The 24,419-nt window shown below is 53.1% G+C and overlaps 1 protein-coding gene across 4 annotated transcripts in view; it reads right to left on the bottom strand.

Annotated features, from left to right (window-relative positions):
* The window catches only part of IRF5 (interferon regulatory factor 5), a 56,907-nt gene that overhangs the window by 14,797 nt on the left and 17,691 nt on the right, over positions 1-24,419 (bottom strand). For all 4 annotated transcript variants that reach the window (XM_043499705.1, XM_043499707.1, XM_043499710.1 and 1 more), the window contains exon 2: positions 19,094-19,230. The gene's annotated coding sequence lies outside the window, so the exon portion shown is untranslated. The remainder of the gene's footprint in view (positions 1-19,093; positions 19,231-24,419) is intronic.

The following is a 24,419-nucleotide window of genomic DNA, read 5'->3' as shown; positions in this document are numbered from 1 at the left end:
CCCCACTTCTCCCAAGGTGACTGCCGCTCCAGCCATCCCATCCCAAATGCAGGCCAGCGGCTGCTGCCTCTAGGTGACGGGACCTGCTTGTTCGCTTCTCCCCTGCTGCCAGGGCCTCCACTCACACCTCCCTGGTGTGATCCTGGCCAGCTGGGACACCTCCTGGGGTGGGGGCAAGGTGTGCCGGAGGGGATGGGGGATCCAGGCCCCAGTCCATGTGGTGGGGGAAGGGGCATCCTGGCTGAGGGGCGCCCTGGCTCAAATTATATTTGGGGCAAGGATCAGCTGGGATGGGGAGCTCTCAATGGTACTGCAGGGTGGGGTCTCCTTCTTGGCTTATGTTGGGGGGGTCCCGGTTGGGGTAGGTGCCATGGAGGCTCCCCCAGTGCATGGGGTGGGGCTGCTGGCTCCCAGGAGCAGGGGGCTCACCCTGGGGCGGGAGCAGGGGTTGCTGAGCTATATGAGCCCCAGGGCTCTGCCAGGGACAGGCTCCATACCACCTCTCTCCCAGTGCCCGGGCACTTGGACTCTACAGCTTCTCCTTCCAGTCCTGCTTCCTCTTTTGGCCTCCCCTGCAGGGCACCACGGGGCACGCACACGGCCTTGTTGCTGGGGACGCAGAGGGAAAAAGCAAACCCTGAGAGCCAGCTGCTAGGCCTTTCGAAACAGGCCTGCGGCAACAACCCCAGCACCAGCCGCCCACGGCCCGACATACCAGCAGGTTGCTACGAGGCTGCCTGGCTGTGACCCCGAGGTCCCCAAGCTAGCCCTGCATTACAGAGCACACTGGATTAGGGCCTGGCCAGCTGACAGATCTCAGACAAGAGCTGTCAACAGGGAGCCAACACCGGATGGGAGGGTTCCCAGCGGGGCCCTGAAGTCAGACGAGCGATCTGGATCGCTTGGGAAAGCTGGGCCCAGGCAAACAAAACGTTTGTACAAGTTACACCTCTAGGAACAAGGAACACAAGACGCGAATGGGGGCCTGGATCCTCGAAAGCAGAGACTCTGGGGTCACAGTTGCTAAGCAGCTCAACATGAGCTCCCAGGGCGATGTTGTGGCAACAAAAAGGCAAATGAGATTCTGGGATGTATAAATGGGAGCGGTGCCTAGGAGCAGCGGGGTGATTTTACTGCTCTACCCGGCCTTGGTGAGACCACGCCTGGGATACTGAGCCCAGTTCTGGGGGCCGCGTTTTAAAAAGGTAGTTGAAACTCGCAGAGGGTGCAGAAAAGAGCCACAGAAACAATTGCAGGGCTGGAGAAAATGCCTGACAGCAAGAGACTGTCAATCTATTTATCTTATCAAAGAAGATTTAGAGGTGACTCGATTTACAGTGTGAGTGCCTGCAAAGGGAGAAAATACCAGGTTCTCCTGAAGACAGACAGGGCAAGAACCACCGGCTGGAAGCTGAAGCCAGACAAATTAAAATCAGGTACAAATTGTGACCAGGGAAGGTGGTTCACCACTGGCACAAACTACCAAAGGATGTGGAAGATTCTCCATCGCTTGGCGTCCTCAGATCCAGCCTGGCAGCCTGTCTGGAAAATTTGCTTTAGCCAAACACAAGTTATTGGACTTAAAACAGGGGTAACGGGGTGAAATGTAATGGCCCGTGATACAGGACGGGCTAGGTGAGGTAACGTGGTTCCTTCTGACCTTCAACTCCTGGAATCTATGAACCTTCTCACAGACAAAACAAGTCCTGTTATTGCCAAGGGGAAAAAAAAGGACTGTTTTTGTAGGTCCTACACACACACACAAACAAACAAACCCCACACTCTGCATGAGCTCCCCCTGCCCTCTCCCTGGCTTCACAGCTGCCAACTGGCAGACACTGGCTACAGCGTGGCTGATGCGGTGGCCAGGTTCCTCTCAGCTCTGGGACAACGGCGATGCCAGGAGGAGGGATTCAGGTGCTGGAAATGGAGGAGACGCAGCAGGACTTTTCCTCCCCTCGAAGCTTCTTCGGAGAGAGGATTTCAAAAAAGCCAGGGGAAAGGAGAGAAGAAAGCCCAGCCCACGTGGGCAGGGCGGTGCCGGTGGGGCCTAGGAGGAAGGGATCTCCTTGCCGTGCTGCACAGCTCCCGACTCTCCCCATTTGCTGCCAGTCCTCAGCGTTTCCTTCACTCTCTCTGAGGTGAGTGCCAAGCCCAGCCCTGCAGCCCTGTGCAATCTACACCGATGGGAGCAGGTCACCGGGTGTGGGGCACACAGCGCACTGCCCTCAGGCCCATCGAAGCTTGGAGGGTGGATGGGGGGAGCATTGAACAGCCCCAAGCCTGGAGAGGAGACAGTCATGGAGGGGGCTGCACACCTATCGCTCCGGGAGGAGTAGACCATGTCCTGAGGGAGGATGATGCCCTATGGGGGGCCCACAACACCCTGGTATTTGCAGAGCGGGAGGGTCTCTGGGCTGGGCAGGGAGGCTCTCTGCTTGCTGCAGCTTGCCCGAGCCGGGCGAGTCGCCGGGCTGGTCAGGCCACATGGCGCCGGCAGGGCGTGGGGTGACACACCAAGCACGTGTCTCCTGTAGATCTGGGAGAGGAGCCCCGCCTGGTCTGCTGCTCCCATGCCCTCAGGCAGCTTGGCAAAAGCCCTGACACAGGAACGGCATCCCGTCCCCTGGGGAGGAGAGCGACAGATACCCACCGGGGGGGGGGAGGGCTCCACCTAGCCCAGGGCCTGGGGAGAGCTCTTCCCTCCAGTCCACACAATGGGGAACCCCTTCCCCCACCTGGCACAGCTCCCTGGTGGGTGCTGACTGCACCTCCACACAGCCCTTGGTCCCTGTGGGGCTCTTCACAGGCTGCTCCATGTGTATTTTAATCACTCACCCAAAGTCCAGGCCCCACCTTGCAATCCCCAGCTCTGGGCACACAGCTGTGACCTCCCTTGCACTTAATACATTGGAGTTTACACACCCATATACACACACACATACACACACACCATGAGCATACAGTCATCGAACATCACCATGGTATAAAACAACCACCGTGGATGGGAACAGGTGCAAGAAATCCAGACAGAGAAACTGGATTAGTGTATACCCATGTCGCTGTAATCCCAGGACTGTTGAAATGATGCTGGTTAAAAACAGAAGATGTGGAACCAGAAATTAACGAACTGAAGATGGTGTATCGGATATTAGGCCTAATTAGTGGACAGAATAATGCGGGGATGGGCTGTTCCACCCACCACTCCCTTCTGGGGTCTTTAAAGAGAGAGACTCTGGGGAAAAGAACAAACAGAAGGACAGACACACAAGTGTCACCATCCTGGCAGCCACCCCCTGACCCCAGCTCCTGGGACCCCTGACCTTAGTGCCAATCCTAACGAATGTCCTGACCAGGCCAGGTCAGAGAGAGGGACCCAAATGACATAGCCACCCTTACCGGCTCCAGCTGAATCCCAACCACCACCTGGGATGAAACAGGACCAGACATTAAAAAGCAGAAACAACCGCTCCAAGTAGGGGGAGCAGATAGCAAGTCTGACAAATCAGGATAGGGGTGAGGGTAACAGACGCCTGTATAAGACAAAGCCCCAAATATTAGGACCGTCCCTATAAAAATCAGGACATCTGATCACCCGAGCGCCAGCCCATCTCAGTGGATAGAACTTCTCTTCTCCCCCAAAGGACAGTTACCCCCATCTTTGGTACCACCTAAGGGCTGGTCAAACAAGGGGGGGGGTTTCCTTCTAAAACTCTCCCCAGCTAAAGGGAAGGGGACACGGGAGGCTGTGAAAATGAAAGCCTCTCAAGAGGTTTCAGAGTAGCAGCCGTGTTAGTCTGTATTCGCAAAAAGAAAAGGAGTACTTGTGGCACCTTAGAGACTAACAAATTTATTAGAGCATAAGCTTTCGTGAGCTACAGCTCACTTCATCGGATGCATTTGGTGGAAAAAAAAAAACCAAATGCATCCGATGAAGTGAGCTGTAGCTCACGAAAGCTTATGCTCTAATAAATTTGTTAGGCTCTAAGGTGACACAAGTACTCCTTTTCTTTTCTCGTAAGAGGATATATTTCACAGGCTTGAATTAGTTTTCTCCCTTTTCCATACCTTTAGTAAAGGCGAATGGGATGTTGGATGTTGCGTTTGCCATGGTGGGAAGCAGACATAGATCTCTGTACACCAAACTCCGGACCTTGTTTAACACTGTTTGATGCTGGACAGTGACTGGGTTACGTTAACGTCTTTGGCCCGTTTCTTCCCTTGAATTCAAGCAACCCCAGGTTTCTTTTTGGTCCCTCACCTTTAACCTGAGAGGAGGGTCCACCCAAAGAGCGTCAGGCTTCACTTCCTGTCTCAAACTCTTCTCCAGTGTTACTGTCCGCTGTGAAGCTCTCTCACATTCCACCCCAGAGGTGGCTGCATTTCAGTGGTGGGTGTGCAATTCCTCGATGTATTGGGCAAGATTCTGCCTGTCCTCCCATTGAGTAATAAATAGCCGCAGGGAGGTCTGTGGGGCAACACGCGGCGTAAGGCACCAATCAGCAGGCGTCAGAATGGCAGAATGCAGGCTATTATTATTTTATTCCCAAGACAAACATTTGATTTCCCAAGAGTCGAGCTTGCTCAAGTGCGTTTCCTTTGGACACAACCACTGCAAATCCAGCGAAACAGCTGCTGAGTCGACGCTCACATCCACCCGCAGCCCAGCTCACGTGCCCGGCCGAACACACCCATGGACTCCTTCCCCCAATAGCAAACTCCCCCTCAAGTCAAAGTGCTCCCCGGTGCACATCTCAACTCCCGGCTAGATCAAGGCATGTGTTCCGCAGATATACACGCGCCAGTCATGTCAATCATTTGCAAGTGAAGGAGTCAGAGGCTGGGATAGGCCCCACTGACAAGCACGGGTTTTATGTGCATACATAGTTAGGGCCCTACCAAATTCACAGCCATGAAAAATGCGTCACGGATCGTGAAACCTGGTCTTGTGGGTGCTTTTACCTACCATACAGATTTCACAGGGGAGACCAGCCTTTCTCAAATTGGGGGTCCTGACCCAAAAGGGAGTTGCAGGGGGGTGGTAAGGTTATTTTAGACAGGTTGCAGTATTGTCACCTTTACATCTGTGCTGCCTTCAGAGCTGGGTGGCTGGAGAGCGGTGGCTGCTGACTGAGGGCCCAGCTCTGCCGGGAGCAGCGCAGAAGTAAAGGTGGCAATACCACACCATGCCATCCTTCCTTCTGCAATGCTGCTGGTGGCGGCTCTGCCTTCAGAGCTGGGCTTCTGGGAAGCAGCCGCCCCTCTCCAGCTCTGAAGGCAGCACCACCACCAGCACCAATGCAGAATTAAGGGTAACGGTACTACAACCCCCCCGCCACAACTCGGTTTTGGGACAGGACCCCTACAGTTACAACACCATGAAATTTCAGATTTAAATAGCTGAAATCATGAAATTTACGATTTTTTAAATCCTATGACTGTGAAATAGACCACAACGGACCATGAATTTGGTAGGGCCCTATACATAGCCATGGTTTGTGATGTGCTCATTGTTACCCCACTTGTCTTAATGACAACTGTGGACTAATTCTTCTAGGGCCCTGCACCTGGTGTCACCTCTTACGATAGGTGCCAGGTGGCCAACTCACGTGACAGCGGGTGTTTAATTTAAAGCACCAGTTCCTAGAGTCATGTGAATGCGGGAGAATATCAGCTGCCATTAAAAAAAAAAAAAAACAGCCATGGTGGTTGTGAAAAGCCTGAAAATGCGACCCAAACAGCTTCGAAACCAGAAGGCAATTGCAAAGAACTCTGCCTATATTTATTTTACTCACAAGATTTTTTTAAGCCAGTCTCATGACCGCAGTGGTGATGGTGGGGGACCGGGGCTGGCTCATGGTTTTTGAACATTCGATGTCAGTGCAAGACTGGTCTAAACCCCGCTATCCCGACCGGGTAGCATTTTGCCCTCCCTTCGCACTGGAGTGACCCAGGACCCACAGTGCCAGGGCCTGTAGGGGGCACACATGGAGCACATGCAGCCACCCGCTTACATTCTGCCTGGGGCACGTCCGCAGCAGAGACACAGACCAAGAGGAAGGAGCTCGGAGAAGAGCAACAACAATCATTAGGAGGAAAAGTGAGGCTAATTCAGTGGGGCTGATGAAAAGCTGCAGAGAGTGCTGCTCCCAAAATGCCTCCCTAGGAAAATACACGACCACAGGGAAGAGGAAAGTGTTGTTATGGAATAAACCCTGGTTAAGCAACAGGATCAAGTGAGAGGGAACAGCTGCTCTGCAGAGCACAGTGCCACTAATGAGAAAGTGCCCCGGGGTGGGCACTGGGGCCAGCCACACTTAAAGGGACAGCGGCCACTTCAAGTCTCGTCCCCTTCCAAAAGGATCTGCAAGCTCTCCCCAGGACTAACAGCCACCCCACATCTTGTGGTGTTGGACTCACCTGGCCTGAACTGTTCTTACAAACCAAAGGATAAAAATCCATTTAAAACATTGGATTTTTTAAAATGTATATAAATTTTTTTAATTACATAAATTACATTTTACATTGATGACCTAAGGCCTACATTTATTATAATCTATCAACATCATTTAAATTAAATAACGAATAATACTTTGAAGCAGTACATGTTCGCTGCCAAGTTTTAAAGAAAGTCAGACCACTGAACCGGTGGAAGTCGCTGGTGAAGCACCTGGAACTGAAGTTTGCTGAAATTCTAAACTACCTTTTAGAAGCAGCAGCCCCTCCTGCAGGTACAGAGAGAATATTTTCTTCAGATCAGCTTATTCAGCTACGTCAGTTCAATGACTACTAGTTCCTTCAAAGTTAAGAAATCAATTGGGAGTTGCAAAAGCAGGAAGGTTTGTTTTCCTCTCCCAATCTGTGAATAAAAACTAGGTGTGAGAGGATGAGCTCTACTAATTCTAAAACCTTGAGGGATGTGGTGACTAGAAACAATCCATTCAGTTCACTAACTGCAGATACTTCCTTTCTTTAATAACTCAGTTAGTTTTAAATGCAAAACATGTTTTGATAAACTTTTTGATCAACTGTTTTTTCTCAGGTATCCAGCACTTTTAAGTTAGTTTAAGAAAAAAAAATAAACGGTGTTTTTGTGCATTTTTTATTGAATTTGAATTCTCACCCAAGTTAAACTGAATCATCTATTGTATAAGAAATGTTTCATTCCCCATTTTCTAATTTAATAAAAATGTAAAAATTAAGAATATGAATAAATGTATTTCAAACTGCATAATTGCTTAAATAAAAGTGTCTCGCTATAGCGTATCCTCCTGGTTAGCAAAAAGAAGCCCCGAATTTAGCACAAAGGCTGCAAATCAATGTGTTTTAATGGTTACCAACCAACGAGAACTGACTTGTCTTTAGGAAAATAAAAAGTGCAAATGCAAAACATGATTAAAATTGTTTATTTAAATCAAGGTTTCCTCTTTGTAACAGGGCAGGTTGATTTAAATCAGCAAATGTAGTTCTTGTCCTTGTTTCTGCAGGGAAGACTCTCTCAAACCAGCTGACTACCCAGAGAAAAACTGACACTGACTATCCAGAGCGCTCTCAGTTACTGTTAGATGCAGGTTTCCACATGGAAATGTCCCGGTTAGACTGATGTTGTCCCTATAATACTGGGTATTTGTCACTGTGCTGGGTGCTAGGGTCAGTCTGGACTTCATGGCAACAGCAGGGACGAGAACGGCAACCGAGCTGTTGTGAAAACATGGGCCCCTGTCACGAGAGCAATGGTGAGCGACAGACAGAGGACTAAGGCACACCGTTCTGATCCTGTCCACCCAATGCAGTGGCCCCGATCCCCACATACGCTCTGGGGCCCATTACAGTAGACAGAGTAATGAGCAGGAGGAAGAAAGGGGCTGTGAAGTGAAATTTGCTAAGGCCTGGATCCTCAAAGGCTGAAACCAATAGGAGTTAGGCACCAAAATACCTTTCAGGATGAGTCTAAGTTTGTCAGGTTGGTAACTGCCATAGTGCAGTATGAGAAGTTCCTGATTGATGGGGCCGGGGGGGGGGAGGGGTCGATCTAGTGGGGAGGGTGCTGGGAGACCTGAATGCAATTCCTGGCTCTGCCAAAGACCCCCTGTGTGACTTGGGCAAGTCACTTAGTCTCTCTGTGCCTCAGTTTCCCACAAAAAGAATATCACTGCCCTGCACATGAGTAGTTCCACTGACTTCACTAAGTTTCCTCATATGCTTAAAGTTAGGCACTTGCCTTTAAGTTCCCTGCTGAACCAGGGCTCAGACACGACCTAAGGTGCATTTCTTAGAACTCTGTGCCACCCTTCTCCTTTAAGACACTCTCACTTGCCCAGTTCTGCTTGACTAGAACCTGCTGCAGCTTCCGCTCAGCCCCAGTGGCCAGAAAACAACTGGCTGAACTAGTCCTTCCTGGGACACAGGTAAGAAGAAAATGGGGAAACCCTCGAACGTGCCAGGAGCTGTACAAAGCCAGAACAAAACGACAGTCTAGAAGAGTTCTCTCACTCCTGTTCTCAGGAGAGTTAAGCATGTGGTAGCAATTTAGAGACTTAAAAAACCAAACAGTTACATGCCATTCACACCACACACACCAGTGGCGAATTACCGCACGGGCCAACAGGGCCCATGCGCAAGGGCCCCAGCCAATTTGGGGGCCCTGGAAAAATCTCCCCACGTCATGACCCCAGGATTGGAGGGGCTCTTGCCCTCTGCAGTCGGGGGAGGGAGGCATGGACAGGAGTGAGCGGGGGGCAGGGCTGTGGGGAAAGGGGCGGAATGGAGGAGGACCATGGGCAAGGGGATGGAACAGGGTGGGGCCATGGGCAGGGCTTCAGGCAGAAGGGGCAGCGCAGGTGGACAGGGCCATGGTTCCAGCACCAGGGCCCCACCCTTGCTCCAGCCCAGGGCCTCAGGAGACCTTAATCCACCTCTGTCTCAAACCCACACACGCCACGCTCAACAGGACTCCCCAAAGCAGAAAGGGAGCTGATGATGAACAGGAAAAGCTCTGCCCCAGAGTGTGGAACAAAGGACAGAAACCGGCCCCAAACGCCTGGCCAGCGTGGGCCTGCTGCTGAGTGCACGAAATGGGATTGTTTCTTGGGCACCATGTCCATCTTCCTGCCCGTACGCTTGCTGTCGCCCACCTGCTGTAGCCCATCTTGGGAGCTCTCTGGGGCGAGGACTGTATTGTGTGTTCCTTTATCTGTGTGTACAGCGCCTGGCACACTAGGACCCTGGGTGGGCGTCTTTCAGTGCTACTGGAATACAAAGAGCTGCCATCTCCTGGATGGAAGCAGGCTTGCTTGACTGTGTGCCATAGGCCCTGTACTGGTGATGAGTGCATATCACTAGCCTCACTGTACAGAGGAGAAGCTGAGGTGTGGAGACGGGCTATGAGGGAGGTACTGGATAGACAGTGGTAGAAGCCATGCTTAGCTACTCTCAGCCAGAGCTGATCTCAGCGAGGAGTCACCCTTTGCAGAGCTCTCTTCACCCCCCAGATGTCAGGCAAGGAAACTGGGGTATCGATGCCAGCAGCTGAGCAAGGGGGAGTAGGAATTGGGGTCAGCTCTATGCAAACACTGTTGTGGTCCAGTTTGTCTGGCATCCTGTACCTAACAGTGGCTGGTGCTAGTTGCTCCAGAGGATATCAGAATGCCTCCTCATCTCCCACAACCATGCATTTCCCACGAAACCTCTTCCTGGCCCCAGCTGCCAATCAGTTTATGCCCTGACGCATGAGGATGAAGAGCCAATAAACAGATTCTAGGCTTGCAGCAGAAACTTATGTACCAAGATTTAAGGGCATGTGCAGAGGGAAAACACAGGAGCCTTACCCTTCCCGCATCTGTCTTTCAGCTCCCAGAGCTGGAGGGAACAGCACTTCACCGCTCTTTAAACAGCCTTCCTCCATGTTATTCATGCTCTGCCGGGACTTCACAGTGCAGCTACTTGAAAGCAGAACTTTGCTACCAACATTTTGCTACCCTGCACCACATGACCAGCCTGGGGGACGACAGGGGACTTTCCAGGATTGTGGGGATTCTAGAAATAATTTAAGTTGCACTCTTAAAAAACAGGTATCTTTGGAAAGACTTAAAAAAATACTTAATTGGCCGAATATTTGTGGTAACTGACACCAACCCACCAGTAACAGGCAGGGCAGGATACTGGCTGAGCTAAGCAATTAGGAACAGAAAAGGTCACCAAGTCCCACCCCTCCCACTAGGGAAGGGTTAGACGGGGACACTGAGAGACAACAGAACTTTGCATGGTTGCCGTTGCTTTAAAAAAATATGCGGTCACGCTCACTGCTCCACATCCAGCCAGCAGGGGCACAGCATTCTGCTAGCCACTCCGGCACCAGGGTACTTACAGGAACAAAGAAGTAACAGATGCAAAGTTACGAAGAGCACGCTCTGGAGGAGAGGTGTGCGGATCCAGGTGGAGCTGGCTACTAGACACGGTGCCGAGAGACTGCTCGGGAACATGCGGTGCAGTTTTTGGGTTTTGCAGGACCAATAAAATTTGCCATGCTCTGCAAACAGCTTCTGGCCGTGGGCTGGCCACCACACACGGTGCTGGGGCAGCGGAAACCAGCCTCGGCCCACATGGAAGGGGCTAGGAACGGTTGGGAAGAGAGGCTGGTGAGCAGCTGCTAAGAGAAGGAGGTAACGAACGCTGAAGAGTGCAAAATACAACAAACAACAACAAAACCCTGGCCAGCCGGAGACATGGGCTGCATCCTGTGTCCATCTGGAACATCACAGCACCACGGGGATAGCACCCTGATCTTACTGGGGAGAGCTCAGTGGTCTGAGCGTTGGCCTGCTAAACCCAGGGTTGTGAGTTCAATCCTTGAGGGGGCCATTTAGGGATCTGGGGCAAAAATAAGGGACGATACTTGATCCCCTTGTGAAGGCAGGGGACAGGACTCAACTATGACCTTTCAAGGTCCCTTCCAGTTCTACGAGATAGGTATATCTCCATATTATATATTATTACTGCTCCACCACACCCCATCTCTTCAGCCAAAGGAGACCCTCCACTCGCCGTTAGCAGTGCAAGGCCTTGGACACACAAGTGGTTCTGATTCCATCCAGCAGGGGGCAGTGGCGCGCACGCACACGCGCGCACACACACACGCACACACACACACACTAACAAACCCAGTTACAGTGCAAACCCACATCCAACGGCTTTGCTGCTCAGAGTGGCGTGGCGGGCAGCTGGCCTCCTGGGCTTCCCTTCGCATCGGACAGCTTGCCAAGGGCGGCCCTGCCTGGTCAGTCAGACGCCTGCCCCAGGAGTTCTTGCCGCATGGCAGGGAAGGGAAGTGGAGGTTTCGAATCGGTGCTTAGTCACAGCCAGAAGGGAAATGACACAGGAAAGGTGAGGAAACATCCCCTCTTTGCAAGCAGAACTTTTCCTAACTCCAGCGCAGGCTGCACGTTCTCACAGAATGCTCTCCAGCGCCCTGACAAGGGGCCCATCGCCACCGACAGCCCAGCAGGAACAGCCAACGCAGAGCCCAGCCGGCAGCCCGAAGCAGGGGGTGTGTAACCATGGACAGCTGCCAAACGCAGGAGAAAAATTAGCCCCTTCCCCAATATTCCAGCTGTGACACTCTGCCCTGGCACAGCCCAGAATGCAGCTCGCTTCCTCTAGACATGGTCACTGAATCTGGGGGCAAACCTGTATTTGCTACCCTTGGCTCAGTCGATGCCATGACCCCTTCTAACCCACTGCAAAACGGTACCGCCACTTGGCTTCTCTCTCTCACCAACCAGCTCCCTATGCTCACCGGCTTCCTTTCTGTATCTTTTCAAGCTCTGAGCCTTCCCTGTTATGCATCAGTCGCAAGACCACCTGCACCACTGGAAAGACCAAGGGGCTGGACGCAGGAGACCTTGTCTCTCATCATGGAGACAGTCATGCCCCTCAAGGAGCAATCCTTTAGAGGAGATCTCTTTCTCCTAAGCATACCTATGATCTCGTACTCTAGGCCATAAATATCACCTACATATGTTTCCACACAGCCAGACCTTGTCCTTATGGTCCACTTTCCTGTCTCCTCTCTCTCTCCTTTTTCTCCTCTTCTTCTCCTTTCTCGCTTCTTCCTATATCTTTCTGGCAAGTCAAGTAATTGCATAACTGACACCCCCCCCCCAGAACACACCCACATTGCCCTAAGGAACACAGAATCACTTGGGGGCCTCTGCAACTGCCTTGCCCACCGGGTTTCTGCCCAGAATCGCCTGCTTTCACACACGGCACTTCTGATCCTCCCAGGAGAGCAGGCAAAGCCTCTGGTTTGCTGGCAGCTGGATATTGTTACTGCACCAGGACCCGGACATTCTTGGAAAGCCAAGTAACCAAAAACCATCAAGGCAAACAAATTACATTGAGAAAACAGATTCAAGTTTCCAGTTCTTCCACGCTCTCCGCGCACAGTTCTGCTGGTGTCCCTCAATCCCGACCCGCAGCCCCCTGCACTCCCAGCCCTGGGCTCCCCCTCCCCGAGCTCTGCCAGTGCCCCTCACTCCCAACCTGCAGCCCCCTGCTAGACCAGCCCTGGGCTCCCCCCTCCCCGAGCTCTGCCAGTGCCCCTCACTCCCAACCTGCAGCCCCCTGCTAGATCAGCCCTGGGCTCCCCCCTCCCCCAGCTCTGCCAGTGCCCTTCACTCCTGATCCGCAGCCCCCTGCTAGCCCAGCCTTGGTCCCCTCCCATTCGCACAGTTCTGGTGGTGCTCCCGAATCCGGACCTGCCATTCCACCCCTAGGCTCCCCCCTGTCCCCACTGCTTTGCCGGTGCCTCTCAATCCCAACCCGCAGCCCCCTGCTATCCCAGCTCTGGGCTCCCCTCCCCCATATCTCTGCCAGTGCCCCTCAGTCCTGACCCGCAGCCCCCTGCTATCCCAGCTCTGGGCACCCCACACATCGCTCTGCCAACAACTCAATCCCAACTTGTAACCTCAGTTCCAGCCCTGAAACTCTGGGGAGAAGCTACCAGTACCCCTAAACTGTGGGTTTTCCTTTGTGGGAGGGTTCGGTGTAAATGGGGCCAGGAATGATCCTCAAGCCTTTTCCCCTCGTGACCTGGCATCTGCTCTGCATGGTGCTCAGTGAGCAGTTGGGTTTCCTGGTTGAAGTAGAGTGTTAACCCCAAGCCCTCGGAGAGATTTCTGACTGTCGTTGGTAGTCAGCCAAAGTTTGCTCAGCGCTTTGGAAATGTAAAGTGCTCGGTGAGTGCCAGGTAAGGTTACTGCCGAGATGAACAAGAATTGACCTAGACAGTAAATATTGGAAGAGCCACAGGCAGCCAATAGCATCACGCCCAGAGTTTCCGCACTCACAGGTTTGAATCTCGGCACGTTAGACTAGGCCCCACAGCCTTCACAGGAAACAGAGTCAGTGCACAGATACTATCGAGACCATGGGTCAGGAGCCGGAGTCAGGCTCCAGCAACCTACGGGAGTGCAGCTGACCTGGAGTCGGCTGCCTGACAGGTGGGAAACGTGCCCCGCAGCAGCAGCTTGGGGGCTGCTCAGAGCATTCGCCCACGGCTGCGATAGGACCTGTCCCTCCGGGTTGCCAGCCCCCTCCTCCCTTGCCTTGCCTCACTGCAGGCGAGGGTAACCTGCTATGAGTCTCTGCTCTGATGTCTGCCTCCGGCTCCAGTCCTGGTCATCAACTCCTGCTCTAACCCCTGGGCATGACCACCATGTCCTGGTCTCCGACACCATGGCAGGTTTCGTAAGAGCGAGGAGTTACTCCAGTGGCCCTGGAGTCCTGCCAACGGGGCTCAGGCCAGGCTGACTCAGTAGGGCAGGATCTGCTTGCTGACTCCATCCTCCCTGGCTGGAATTGGGTGCAGCTGGAAGATTAACTGCCCAGGCAGCACCTGGAGGCACAGCCAGGGAGCAGGGATTGATCAGACAGGCAGCTCAGCTGGGCAGGAACAGGAGGGGCCTGTATAAAGCCCAGGCACTGTAGGAAGGAGCAACAGGTTCTTGCAGGAAAGCAGGCCACAGCTGCAGGTACGAGGTACCCAGTCTGGAACTCGGAGCAGTGGGTGGGCCTGGGTTCCGCTGCTGGAAGTGGCACTGGCTAGGCAGTGAGCAGGAAGATTGCCAGAGTCCATGTGTCAAGAGAGACTTTGGTACCCCCGGAAGGGGATGCGCACAGTGACCTGGCCGGAGGGGCCAAGGTACAAAGAGGGAACACATTGAGGTGCAGAGGGCAGGAGGGATGCTGCCAGAGGTGGGCGCAATGCCTGGCCAAAGCTAATCCCCAGAGCAACCAGGAGGCAGCGCCATTAGCAGCGAGTGGACCCAATGGCAAGGGGGCACATTTGGAGGCCAGCTGAAGGTGCGCATGCTCCAAGCATGACCTGGGGGAATGGCTCTAGTCACCAGGCTATACAGATACAGACTGCTCTTTCTCGAGAGGCAGGACATCCTGCTGATCATGGAAACCTGACGGCAGCGTCCCATCAAACGCACTGGCAAGTCCTGCGGCCGAGCCCATGGACGTCATTCTGCAGCCATTCTTCTGAGGCCACGGCTCCAACACAAAATTGCGTCAACCTAACGTACGTCGGCATGCGGCCCCGGAGGTTATTCAGTCGTTTGTGGGTGTCCACACACGGCTCCTTGTGTCGGGGTGCACGCCCTCACCGGAGCGCAGTATTGATTTTACTGTCAGCGTGGGGCATCGGGGGACGGCCCCTGAAAGCCAGGAACAGTCGATGTAAGCAGCACAGGGTGTACACTGACATGGGGAAACAAATCTATCTGGTTTTAAGATTCTACTGGATAAGTTTATGGAGGAGATGGTATGATGGGATAATGTGATTTTGGTAATTAATTGATCTTTAAATATTCAGGGTAAATAGACCTAATGGCCTATGATGGGATATTAGATGGGTGGGATCTGAGCTACCCAGGAAAGAATTTTCTGTAGTATCTGGCTGGTGAATCTTGCCCATATGCTCAGGGTTTAGCTGATGGCCATATTTGGGGTCGGGAAGGAATTTTCCTCCAGGCAGATTGGAAGAGGCCCGGGAGGTTTTTCGCCTTCCTCTGTAGCATGGGGCACGGGTCACTTGAGGGAGGCTTCTCTGCTCCTTGAAGTCTTTGAACCATGATTTAAGGACTTCAATAGCTCAGACATGGGTGAGGTTTTTCATAGGAGTGGGTGGGTGAGATTCTGTGGCCTGCGCTGTGCAGGAGGTCGGACTAGATGATCAGAATGGTCCCTTCTGACCTTAGTATCTATGAATCTATGAGAAAAGTCTGTGTTCAAATATTCCTCCGAGCCAACCAGCAAGCAGAGATTTGCATATGCTATCTGATTGGCTGAGGGGTGGCCAATACTTTTGATCTGGATGAGCCGCTGGTACCCGAGTTTGATGGCTCTTCCTCCCACTAGGGCAGCTTCCTCCCCTGCTTCCTCCACCTATCTGAAGTCCTGCTCTCTCCCCGCCTTTCTCCCCCCTGGGCAATTTAAGCCTCTGCTTGTTTCATCACACCCAGATCTCAGAACCCGGCCAGTGACATCACATAGATTGCTACAGCAGCAACCACAGATGTGACGGGCGGACGGGTGAAGCAACCGGCGTGTGAGTAAAGAGCCGGGAGTCCCACATTTGCAAGCTAGGTCTTTCTCTGCGAGGCCAAGCCCCATGAGAAACGAAAGCCCAAGCTCTCCCTGGAGATCTATCCCATTGCAGAAACTGGGTAAGGAAACAAAACCATCGCTCCCAAAGTGAGTTGGTTCCATCTACAAGGTGCACGGTGGAGAAACGCCATCCCCGCTTACCTGTACACCGTCACTCCTACCCCATCTGGGTCTCCGGCAAGCAGGGCTCAGGTATCAGACCTGCTGCTGCTCCAGTCCTGGGGCTCCCCCACCACAGATGTGCTGATGCCTTGGGCCCCCTCTGGCCATGCACCTCGATCCAGACCCTTGCTTCTGCAGACCTGAGCCCCCAGCCACCCTCTGTCAATGCACCTGAGCCCACCTGGGCCCACAGACACCTGTGGCTGCCCAATTCCTCTTGACAGGGACCTCCGGTGACCTCCCTTCATTCAAAGCATCTCCCTTTGCATGTGGAAGGCCTTGATTTTCCATTCTGAGCACCCGCCCACCTCCTATGTTTGACAACAGGCAAATTAAGCACAAAGAAAGCAAGAGTCACAGAATATATCAGCAAAGTGACTCAACCCCCAGCTCGCCCCATGTCCACACACAGGCATGCAGCAGGCTGGGGGGCGGGGGGAAGGGAGGGTCCTGAGTTTTCCAGGTGGCTGTTTCCCTCCCAACTGCATCACCTGAGTGAGATTTGAACCCCAGCCTTCAGAGATGGTGCATAAAAGACAAACAATAAGACCCAGGCCCCACCTCCAAGATCCTACGCAGCAGAGCCACTGTCCCGGGCAATGCTCTGGAACTGCTCCCTACAAAGCCAGGCAGGACTCTGGGGGAGCAGACTGTCTCCAGGGCAAAAAGCTCACACAGCTTCCACCTTCCTGTGTCTGATCTTGGAGCATTCAGCATCCTCTGCCCCTCTGTGTGCTTCCCACAGTGAGTCTGCATGGGTGGGGCTCCTGGGGAAGCCAGTGGGCCCTGCACCCCAATTCCACAGGCAGACGTGACTCTCAGCCAGCCAGTAAAACAGAAGGTTTATTAGACGACAGGAACACGGTCTAAAACAGAGCTTGTAGGTACAGAGAACAGGACCCCTCAGTCAGGTCAATCTTGGGGGCCAGGGAGGCCAGAGCCCCATCTGGGCCTCCCTCCATTGCCCCAGCCAGCTCCCAACTGAAACTCTCCCGGCCCTCCTCTCGCCTCTGTTTGTCTCTTTCCCAGGCCAGGAGGCCACCTGGTCTCTTTGTTCTCCAACACCTTCAGTTGGCACTTTTGCAGAAGAGGGGCCCAGGCCATCATTTGCTAGGAGACAGGGTGTCGGCCATTCTCTGTGCAGACACCATCACACTGGCCCTCTAGGGCTCTGCAACAATCACACCCCCTTATCCCACCACCTAGATACTTAAGAAATGTCTAGGGGAAACTGAGGTACCCATACAGTATTCAGAGAAAAGATTAAGAACATTCCCACTTCGTCACAGCCATGCAGTGCAGGTGCACGGGCCCCTGGTAAGTGTGTGGAGGAGAAGAACCCAGGGATGACTGGTGAAAGAAGGTTTGAGGGAGGGACACCGGGAAAGAGGAAAGCAAGTGAGTGGAAAAGAGTGGAGAGATACAGGCGAGACAGGGCTCTGTAGGGCCTTGGCCAGAGCTCAGATGTGCTGAGATGAAAGGCTAAGCTTGCAAAGGCTTTCTGCCATCCAGCCCCAGGCTGATCCCCAGGTGAGATCAGGAACTGCCACATTACATGGTACTGCCAGTGAGACATCTCATGGGGACTTCAACTCTGAAGTTGCAGGCACTGGGCCTTGCTAGAGACACGATATTCAGCTCTACAGACCCATGTTCTGATCTAGGCTGGCAAATTGTATGTTCCTAAGAATAGGACTAAGGAAAAAAATAGACAAGAGAGAGTCTACCTGCAACACCGGTTCAGAAAGCCTGTCCTCCCATGCAAACCAGCTCACTCTCTACTGCCATTCTGTCAGAAAAGGCGTCGGGCAAAAATTCCCTTTGAGGTTCTATTCGCAAAGGTGGGTGGTGATTTCTCAACCTCCCAACTGGCCAGCATCCCTGTTACCGTATGAAATTCATACAGTCATCCTGTTCGTGCTGGCAAAGATTAATGCTGCTGGAATTTATTGGAAGCCCCTTTGATTCTTTCTGTAAACGAACATCTCATGCACATTTTCATGATTGCTCTCAGTTTAAACCACACCCGCTACTTCATTTAGGTCTAGCCAATACCCTCAAATGGAACATCAAATTTAACACGCCTGGGCTAGTTTGAGATCATAGAATCATAGGAGTGGAAGAGACCTTGAGAGGTCATCTAGTCCAGTCCCCCACACTCATGACAGGAGTGGGTATTATCTACTGTTTGTCTTTTCCCAAAACTAAATGATCCCAATCTTTTCAGGCTCTTCCCCGTGTGGAAACCCATGGAAATGAGCCCCAGATCATTTTAATCATGTTGCTTGGAGGTGGCTGTGTGGGGACCATTTAATGTGAGGAAAGGGCAGACTGGCTGAAACCTCAGCAAGCAGAACCCAGGAAAATATTTGTGTGCCTCACTTATTTTTCACAGTCAGTTTAGCCTCTCCAGGCCAGATTTTTGTTCTGTGGTTGCACATAAGCTAGCACAATGTGGTCCTGCTCCCAGAGGGGGATCCCTAGGCATTCTCAAAATACAGCCATAATAATGACATACTGTCAACTTCTTTTTTAAATTAACTAACTTCCAGAGAATTCCCATTTCTGATGGAGTTTCCTTTATATGGTCTGTATAAAACCTGAGTTTTCTCTAAATTCCTTTATAAAAAAAGGCTACATTTCTTTTCAGCAAGGAAAACACCAAGCGACTGACTGTAAAGAGGAACAATGAAACTGACTCTGCGGAGCCCTGTAAAATGCCACATGACAAAGCTCAAAGACAAAGGTTTGTTTTTCTGCGAACATCTCTCGGGTTTCCTAGTCTTATGTGCTACTTGTAACTATCGTAGGTCCAACATTTTCAGATAGATCCGATTTTCAGAACGACCGTGTCCCTTTACATTATTTCTTAAAGGAGGTGGAAGGCGGAGAAACCGACTTCATTAACTCCAGACTCTTGAGATTTATCTCAATCCTTAAATCTTGATTCTGACCTGACCACAGTCTGTAGCTGGGTGACATGGTAACAGGTTCTTATTTACAACCCCTTTTCCTACCTGTTTAATTAAACATGAACAATGATCTTGCAAGAACAGACAGTTCCCACACAGCCCTGCTCCCCGGTCAGAGCGGCAATTAACCATTCATAACCACATTGCTCTAGTCGGTAACAGCACTGCAGACACCGGGCCGAGATAAAAAACACAACATCCACTACACCACTATCAATTCCTGCCTGGATGTTTCCCACTAGCAGACACCTTCATAAAGTTAATGTGCAAAAGACAAGCGGACTTACCTAATGTAGGTTCACAGAAAGGAAAGAGAGAAGAGGCGACCCAAGACTTCTTGGAAGCCCATGGAGGTCTGGCTTTGAATTCGATGTTGGAGAGGGGAACTTGAAACTCAGGTTGGGGTTTTTTCTAACTTCAGTATCTGAAATAAAAATGAGAGAGACACTTCCTCAAATCATCAGAAACAGACATGGGTTTTCGGCTACCAAGCGTGAAAACTCCATAACTTTGGGAGGAGGAGCATAAACAGCCTAGCCATGTCTGTAACAACCCCCTTCATTTCCCCTCTTATTTGTACCGCAAGTAACCACCGGAGCCCTCAATCAGGGCCCCGCGGTGGTAGGTGCTGGACAGACCACATGTCTTGCCTTGTCTTGGAAATCTTGCAGTACCAGAAGCTCAGTTAAAAGGAAGGAATTCACATGCAAGCAACTAAAGCTCAGGCAGGCAAGAGCGACACCCAGCTTAGGTTGCAGTATTTAAGTCTCAGAGTAGCAGCCCTGTTAGTCTGTATTCGCAAAAAGAAAAGGAGTACTTGTGGCACCTTAGAGACTAACAATTTTATTTGAGCATAAACTTTCGTGAGCTACAGCTCACTTCATCGGATGCATCCAGTGGAAAATGAATACATCCGATGAAGTGAGCTGTAGCTCACGAAAGCTTATGCTCAAATAAATTTGTTAGTCTCTAAGGTGCCACAAGTCCTCCTAGTATTTAAGTCTCTCACTTTCCCATAGGTCTGTGCCTGTGACTCAACACTATATAAATATCTAGGTAGAGAGAGGGAACTCGGATTAGCTGTTTTACAGATGACTTCAGACGTTTGTAATAAAAACACATGTACATTTCAGAAACCTGGGAGACAATGCCAGCTCCCAGGGAATCTATAGTGTAATCTCTGGGAGCAATGAAACCTTAACAGCAGCTGTCAATTAATACTGGCTCTCCTAGGCAATATTATCGGAGGGAGAATTGTCCAGAAGAGCCTTGTAGGATTGGTCCCTAAAGTTTTGCAGGACTATATACGCTACCCTGGGCAATTATATTATGGTCACATTTTTCAGAGTTGGGTGTCTATATTTAGACAACTAAATCCACACTTAAGCAATTAAATAAGATTCCTTATTTGGGTGCCTATACACATATGTCTGGCTAGAAGCACCCAAGTTTGAACATTTACATCCACACACAGGTCCTTGTTTAGTGTGTGACTCAGGTCTTCCTGCCCCTTTCTCCTGCAATGGCCTGGCTTCCCCCACCCTCCGGCTGCTATTCTGGGCTAGGTTTTTGAAAGGAACAGGGAAGCACTCTGTTAAAATGACAAATTCAGCATTCTGAACCAGCTTCTACTGTGCCGCCCTGCCTGGGTCATTGTGTTTGTCATTACAGCCTTGCTTAAGGAGGGGAACTCCCCTTTCACCTCCTAGCACCTGTATTCAAGGGATGAGAACAAGGAGAACTGGGCTCTGGGAGGGATGACCAGTTAACCCTGCTGCAACTCATCCAGAAGCACGGTGAGCCATCCAGGCTGGTATGCTGCCTTTGGCAATGTCCAGGGCCTGTAGCTTTGGAGAAAGGTAAACGCTCCACCACCACCATCTCTGTGAAGCTGCCATTGATAGGAAAAAATTATCCTGCAGTTCTAGAGACGATAGGTGGGCAGGCCTATGACATTCAATCTAGCCACCGGTTTCAGAGTAGCAGCCGTGTTAATCTGTATTCGCAAAAAGAAAAGGAGGACTTGTGGCACCTTAGAGCCTAACAAATTTATAGCCAGTGCAGGATTGGGCAGGGGTTATACTATCAACGACTGTGCTTTTGTTGACTCGCTGCCACAGAGTTTCCCCCATATTAATCCTAATTGTCTCTTTTTTAAAGGGAGGCTCGCAAACTAAAGGTCACATTTGCATTGTTTTTTTGGTTTTTGGGGTTTTTTTTTTTTTAAGTAATCTCATCTCCTTGTTCCTAACAAACCCCTCGATTGTTGGCACTGAGAGAATTTTTAAAAGTTGTTATTCATTTCCAATTTGTTCGCCTCGGCCCAACAAATCCACTCGTCTATTTCCTGTTTGTTTAGAATTCAGTGCCACAAGCTGCCTCTCTCGGACTGTGGCGGTTGAATACAATCCTTGCAGGGGAAGGTTAAAAGCCACAATGTCTGATGGGTTTTCCTAATTTTGTCTTCATCGTAGCATTGAAAACTCCTTTGACAAACTGTCAATAAAACCTACACTGTCTGCCAGGGTCTTTATTAATTTAATCCTGCCTCTCCTAGGTATTTGCCAGCGGACTGCCCACTAGCTGTGTGTCATTGAGCCTAGAAAAATAGCTTAACATGGGGAAAAAATGTTCCTTTGGGGGGAATTGGGGAAGGTGGGAACATGGCACACAGAGGAATAGGCACAAGGGGGAATAACCCAATTAAAGCTCTTGCACTGGTTGTGAGAAGTAAACCCTCCAACAGCGCGGTCTCCTGCTACTCTCCCCGCTCCCTCTCTTCATCTAGCATGGGGCTCTTCTGGGCCCATCTCCACGGCAGGTCCTGCTCTCCGGAGCAGCCTGCTAGATCTGTGCTGCACGCCAATGGCAGCAGGAAACTTTTGGTCTTTATTCCCCACCTGCCATTTTGGGGGAAGGGGGCTTCCTGTAATTTGTACACAAGGGGTTTGTGTGTAGACACAACTCTGGAGAGAGAGAGAGAACGAGAACACAACCCTGCACAGAGAGTGTGTGTACACTTACACACAACTCTGCGGGAGGGAGAGAAAGAGAGTGTACACGCACACACAACCCTGCACAGAAAGTTTGTGTGTACACACGCACACACACAACTCTGCGGGAGGGAGAGAAAGAGAGAGTGTACACGCACACACAACCCTGCACAGAAAGTTTGTGTGTACACACACACACACACAACTCTGCGGGAGGGAGAGAAAGAGAGAGTGTACACGCACACACAACCCTGCACAGAAAGTTTGTGTGTACACACACACACACCTCTGCAGGGAGAGAGAGAGAATGTGTGTGTATACACAGACAACCCTGCACACAGAGAGAGCACGTGTGCGCGTTTGTGTGCCCACACACGACTCTGGAGAGCAGAGTGCATTATCTCAGTGAGGAGAAGTGAGCCCATCTGGGAGGTTTGTGTTTCCAGCACTCAGAGATAAACCCGCTTGTGCCGCACCTCACTTGGATTAGCTTGAAAAAACAATATCGGCTGGATCAAGAGCTCTGCGCTAATGACACCAGGGGGTGGGAGCAGAGCAGCTCCTGGGGGCAGGGGGCTCCAGCTGGGCATCAGCTCCCACCAGCCGGGAACCCACCAGCTTTCAGTTTCTCTCTCACCCATGGGGTTGGGGTCCCAGTCCAGAAAACTTTTCACCACAATAAATAGAGGCGCCGTTCCCTGGGCACTTGTGCCAGCCCCCCACCTGTTGGTGCTGATCCTGGACACATGAGGAGCTGGCACTGGGAGTGGCTGACCCTGGGCAGGGGCTGGCACAGGACAGGGACTCAGGGGCTCCCCCAGCAGGGGAGGGGCTGGCACAGGACAGGGGAGAGGCTAAGGGGCTGGTACCGGACAAGACAGGCATTGGCACAGGACAGAGGAAGGGCTTTGAGGCTGGCACAGGACAGAGGCTCTGGGTCTGGCACAGGACAGGCACTGGCCCAGGGGAGGGGCTCTGGGACTCCCCCAGCAGGGGAGGGGGCTCTGGGGCTGGCACAGGACAGGGGAGGGGCTCTGGGGCTGGCACAGGACAGGGGCTCTGGGGCTGGCACAGGGGAGGGCAGGGGGCTCTGGGGCTGGCACAGGACAGGGGCTCTGGGGCTGGCACAGGACAGGGGAGGGGCTCTGCGGCTGGCACAGGACAGGGGCTCTGGGGCTGGCACAGGACAGGCACTGGCACAGGGGAGGGGCTCTGGGGCTGGCACAGGACAGGGGAGGGGGCTCTGGGGCTCTGGGGCTGGCACACAAAAGGGGCTCTGGGGCTGGCACAGGACACGGGAGGGGGCTCTGGGGCTGGCACAGGACAGGCACTGGATCAGGGGAGGGGCTCTGGGGCTGGCACAGGACAGGGGCTCTGGGGCTGGCACAGGACAGGGGCTATGGGGCTCTGCGGCTGGCACAGGACAGGCACTGGCACAGGGGAGGGGATCTGGGGCTGGCACAGGACAGGGGAGGGGGCTCTGGGGCTAGCACAGGACAGGGGAGGGGGCTCTGGGGCTCTGGGGCTGGCACAGGAAAGGGGCTCTGGGGCTGGCACAGGACACAGGAGGGGGCTCTGGGGCTGGCACAGGACAGGCACTGGATCAGGGGAGGGGCTCGGGCTGGCACAGGGGAGGGGAGGGGCTCTGGGACTGGCACAGGACAGGGTCTCTGCGGCTGGCACAGGACGGGGAGGGGGCTCTGGGGCTGGCACAGGACAGGGGAGGGGGCTCTGGGGCTGGCACAGGACAGGGGCTCTGGGGCTGGCACAGGACAGGGAGGGGCCTCTGGGGCTGGCACAGGACGGGCAGCGGGCTCTGGGGCTGGCACAGGATGGGGGAGGAGCTCTGGGGCTGGCACAGGACGGGGGAGGGGCACTGGGGCTGGCACAGGATGGGGAGGGGGCTCTGGGGCTGGCACAGGACAGGGGCTCTGGGGCTCTGGGCCTGGCATAGGACAGGGAGGGGGCTCTGGGGCTGGCACAGGACACGGGAGGGGGCTCTGGGGCTCTGGGGCTGGCACAGGATGGGGGCTCTGGGGCTGGCACAGGACAGGGGAGGGGGCTCTGGGGCTGGCACAGGACAGGGGCTCTGGGGATAGCATAGGACGGGGAGGGGGCTCTGGGGCTGGAACAGGAAACGGGAGGGGGCTCTGGAGCTCTGGGGCTGGCACAGGACAGGGAGGGGCCTCTGGGGCTGGCACAGGACGGGCAGCGGGCTCTGGGGCTGGCACAGGATGGGGGAGGAGCTCTGGGGCTGGCACAGGACAGGGGAGGGGCACTGGGGCTGGCACAGGACGGGGAGGGGGCTATGGGGCTGGCACAGGACAGGGGAGGGGCACTGGGGCTGTAACAGGACGGGGAGGGGGCTCTGGGCCTGGCATAGGACAGGGAGGGGGCTCTGGGGCTGGCACAGGACACGGGAGGGGGCTCTGGGGCTCTGGGGCTGGCACAGGACCGGCACTGGATCAGGGGAGGGGCTCTGGGGCTGGCACAGGACAGGGAGGGGGCTCTGGGGCTGGCACAGGACAGGGGAGGGGAGGGGGCAATGGGGCTCTGGAGCTGGCACAGAACAGGGGAGGGGAGGGGGCTCTGGGGCTGGCACAGGATGGGGCGGGGGCTC

This window comes from Dermochelys coriacea, chromosome 1 (assembly GCF_009764565.3).
Source record: "Dermochelys coriacea isolate rDerCor1 chromosome 1, rDerCor1.pri.v4, whole genome shotgun sequence".
Classification (NCBI taxonomy): domain Eukaryota; kingdom Metazoa; phylum Chordata; order Testudines; family Dermochelyidae; genus Dermochelys; species Dermochelys coriacea.
Note: the sequence above shows the minus strand (reverse complement) of the source record. Positions and strands in the feature narration are given on the sequence as shown.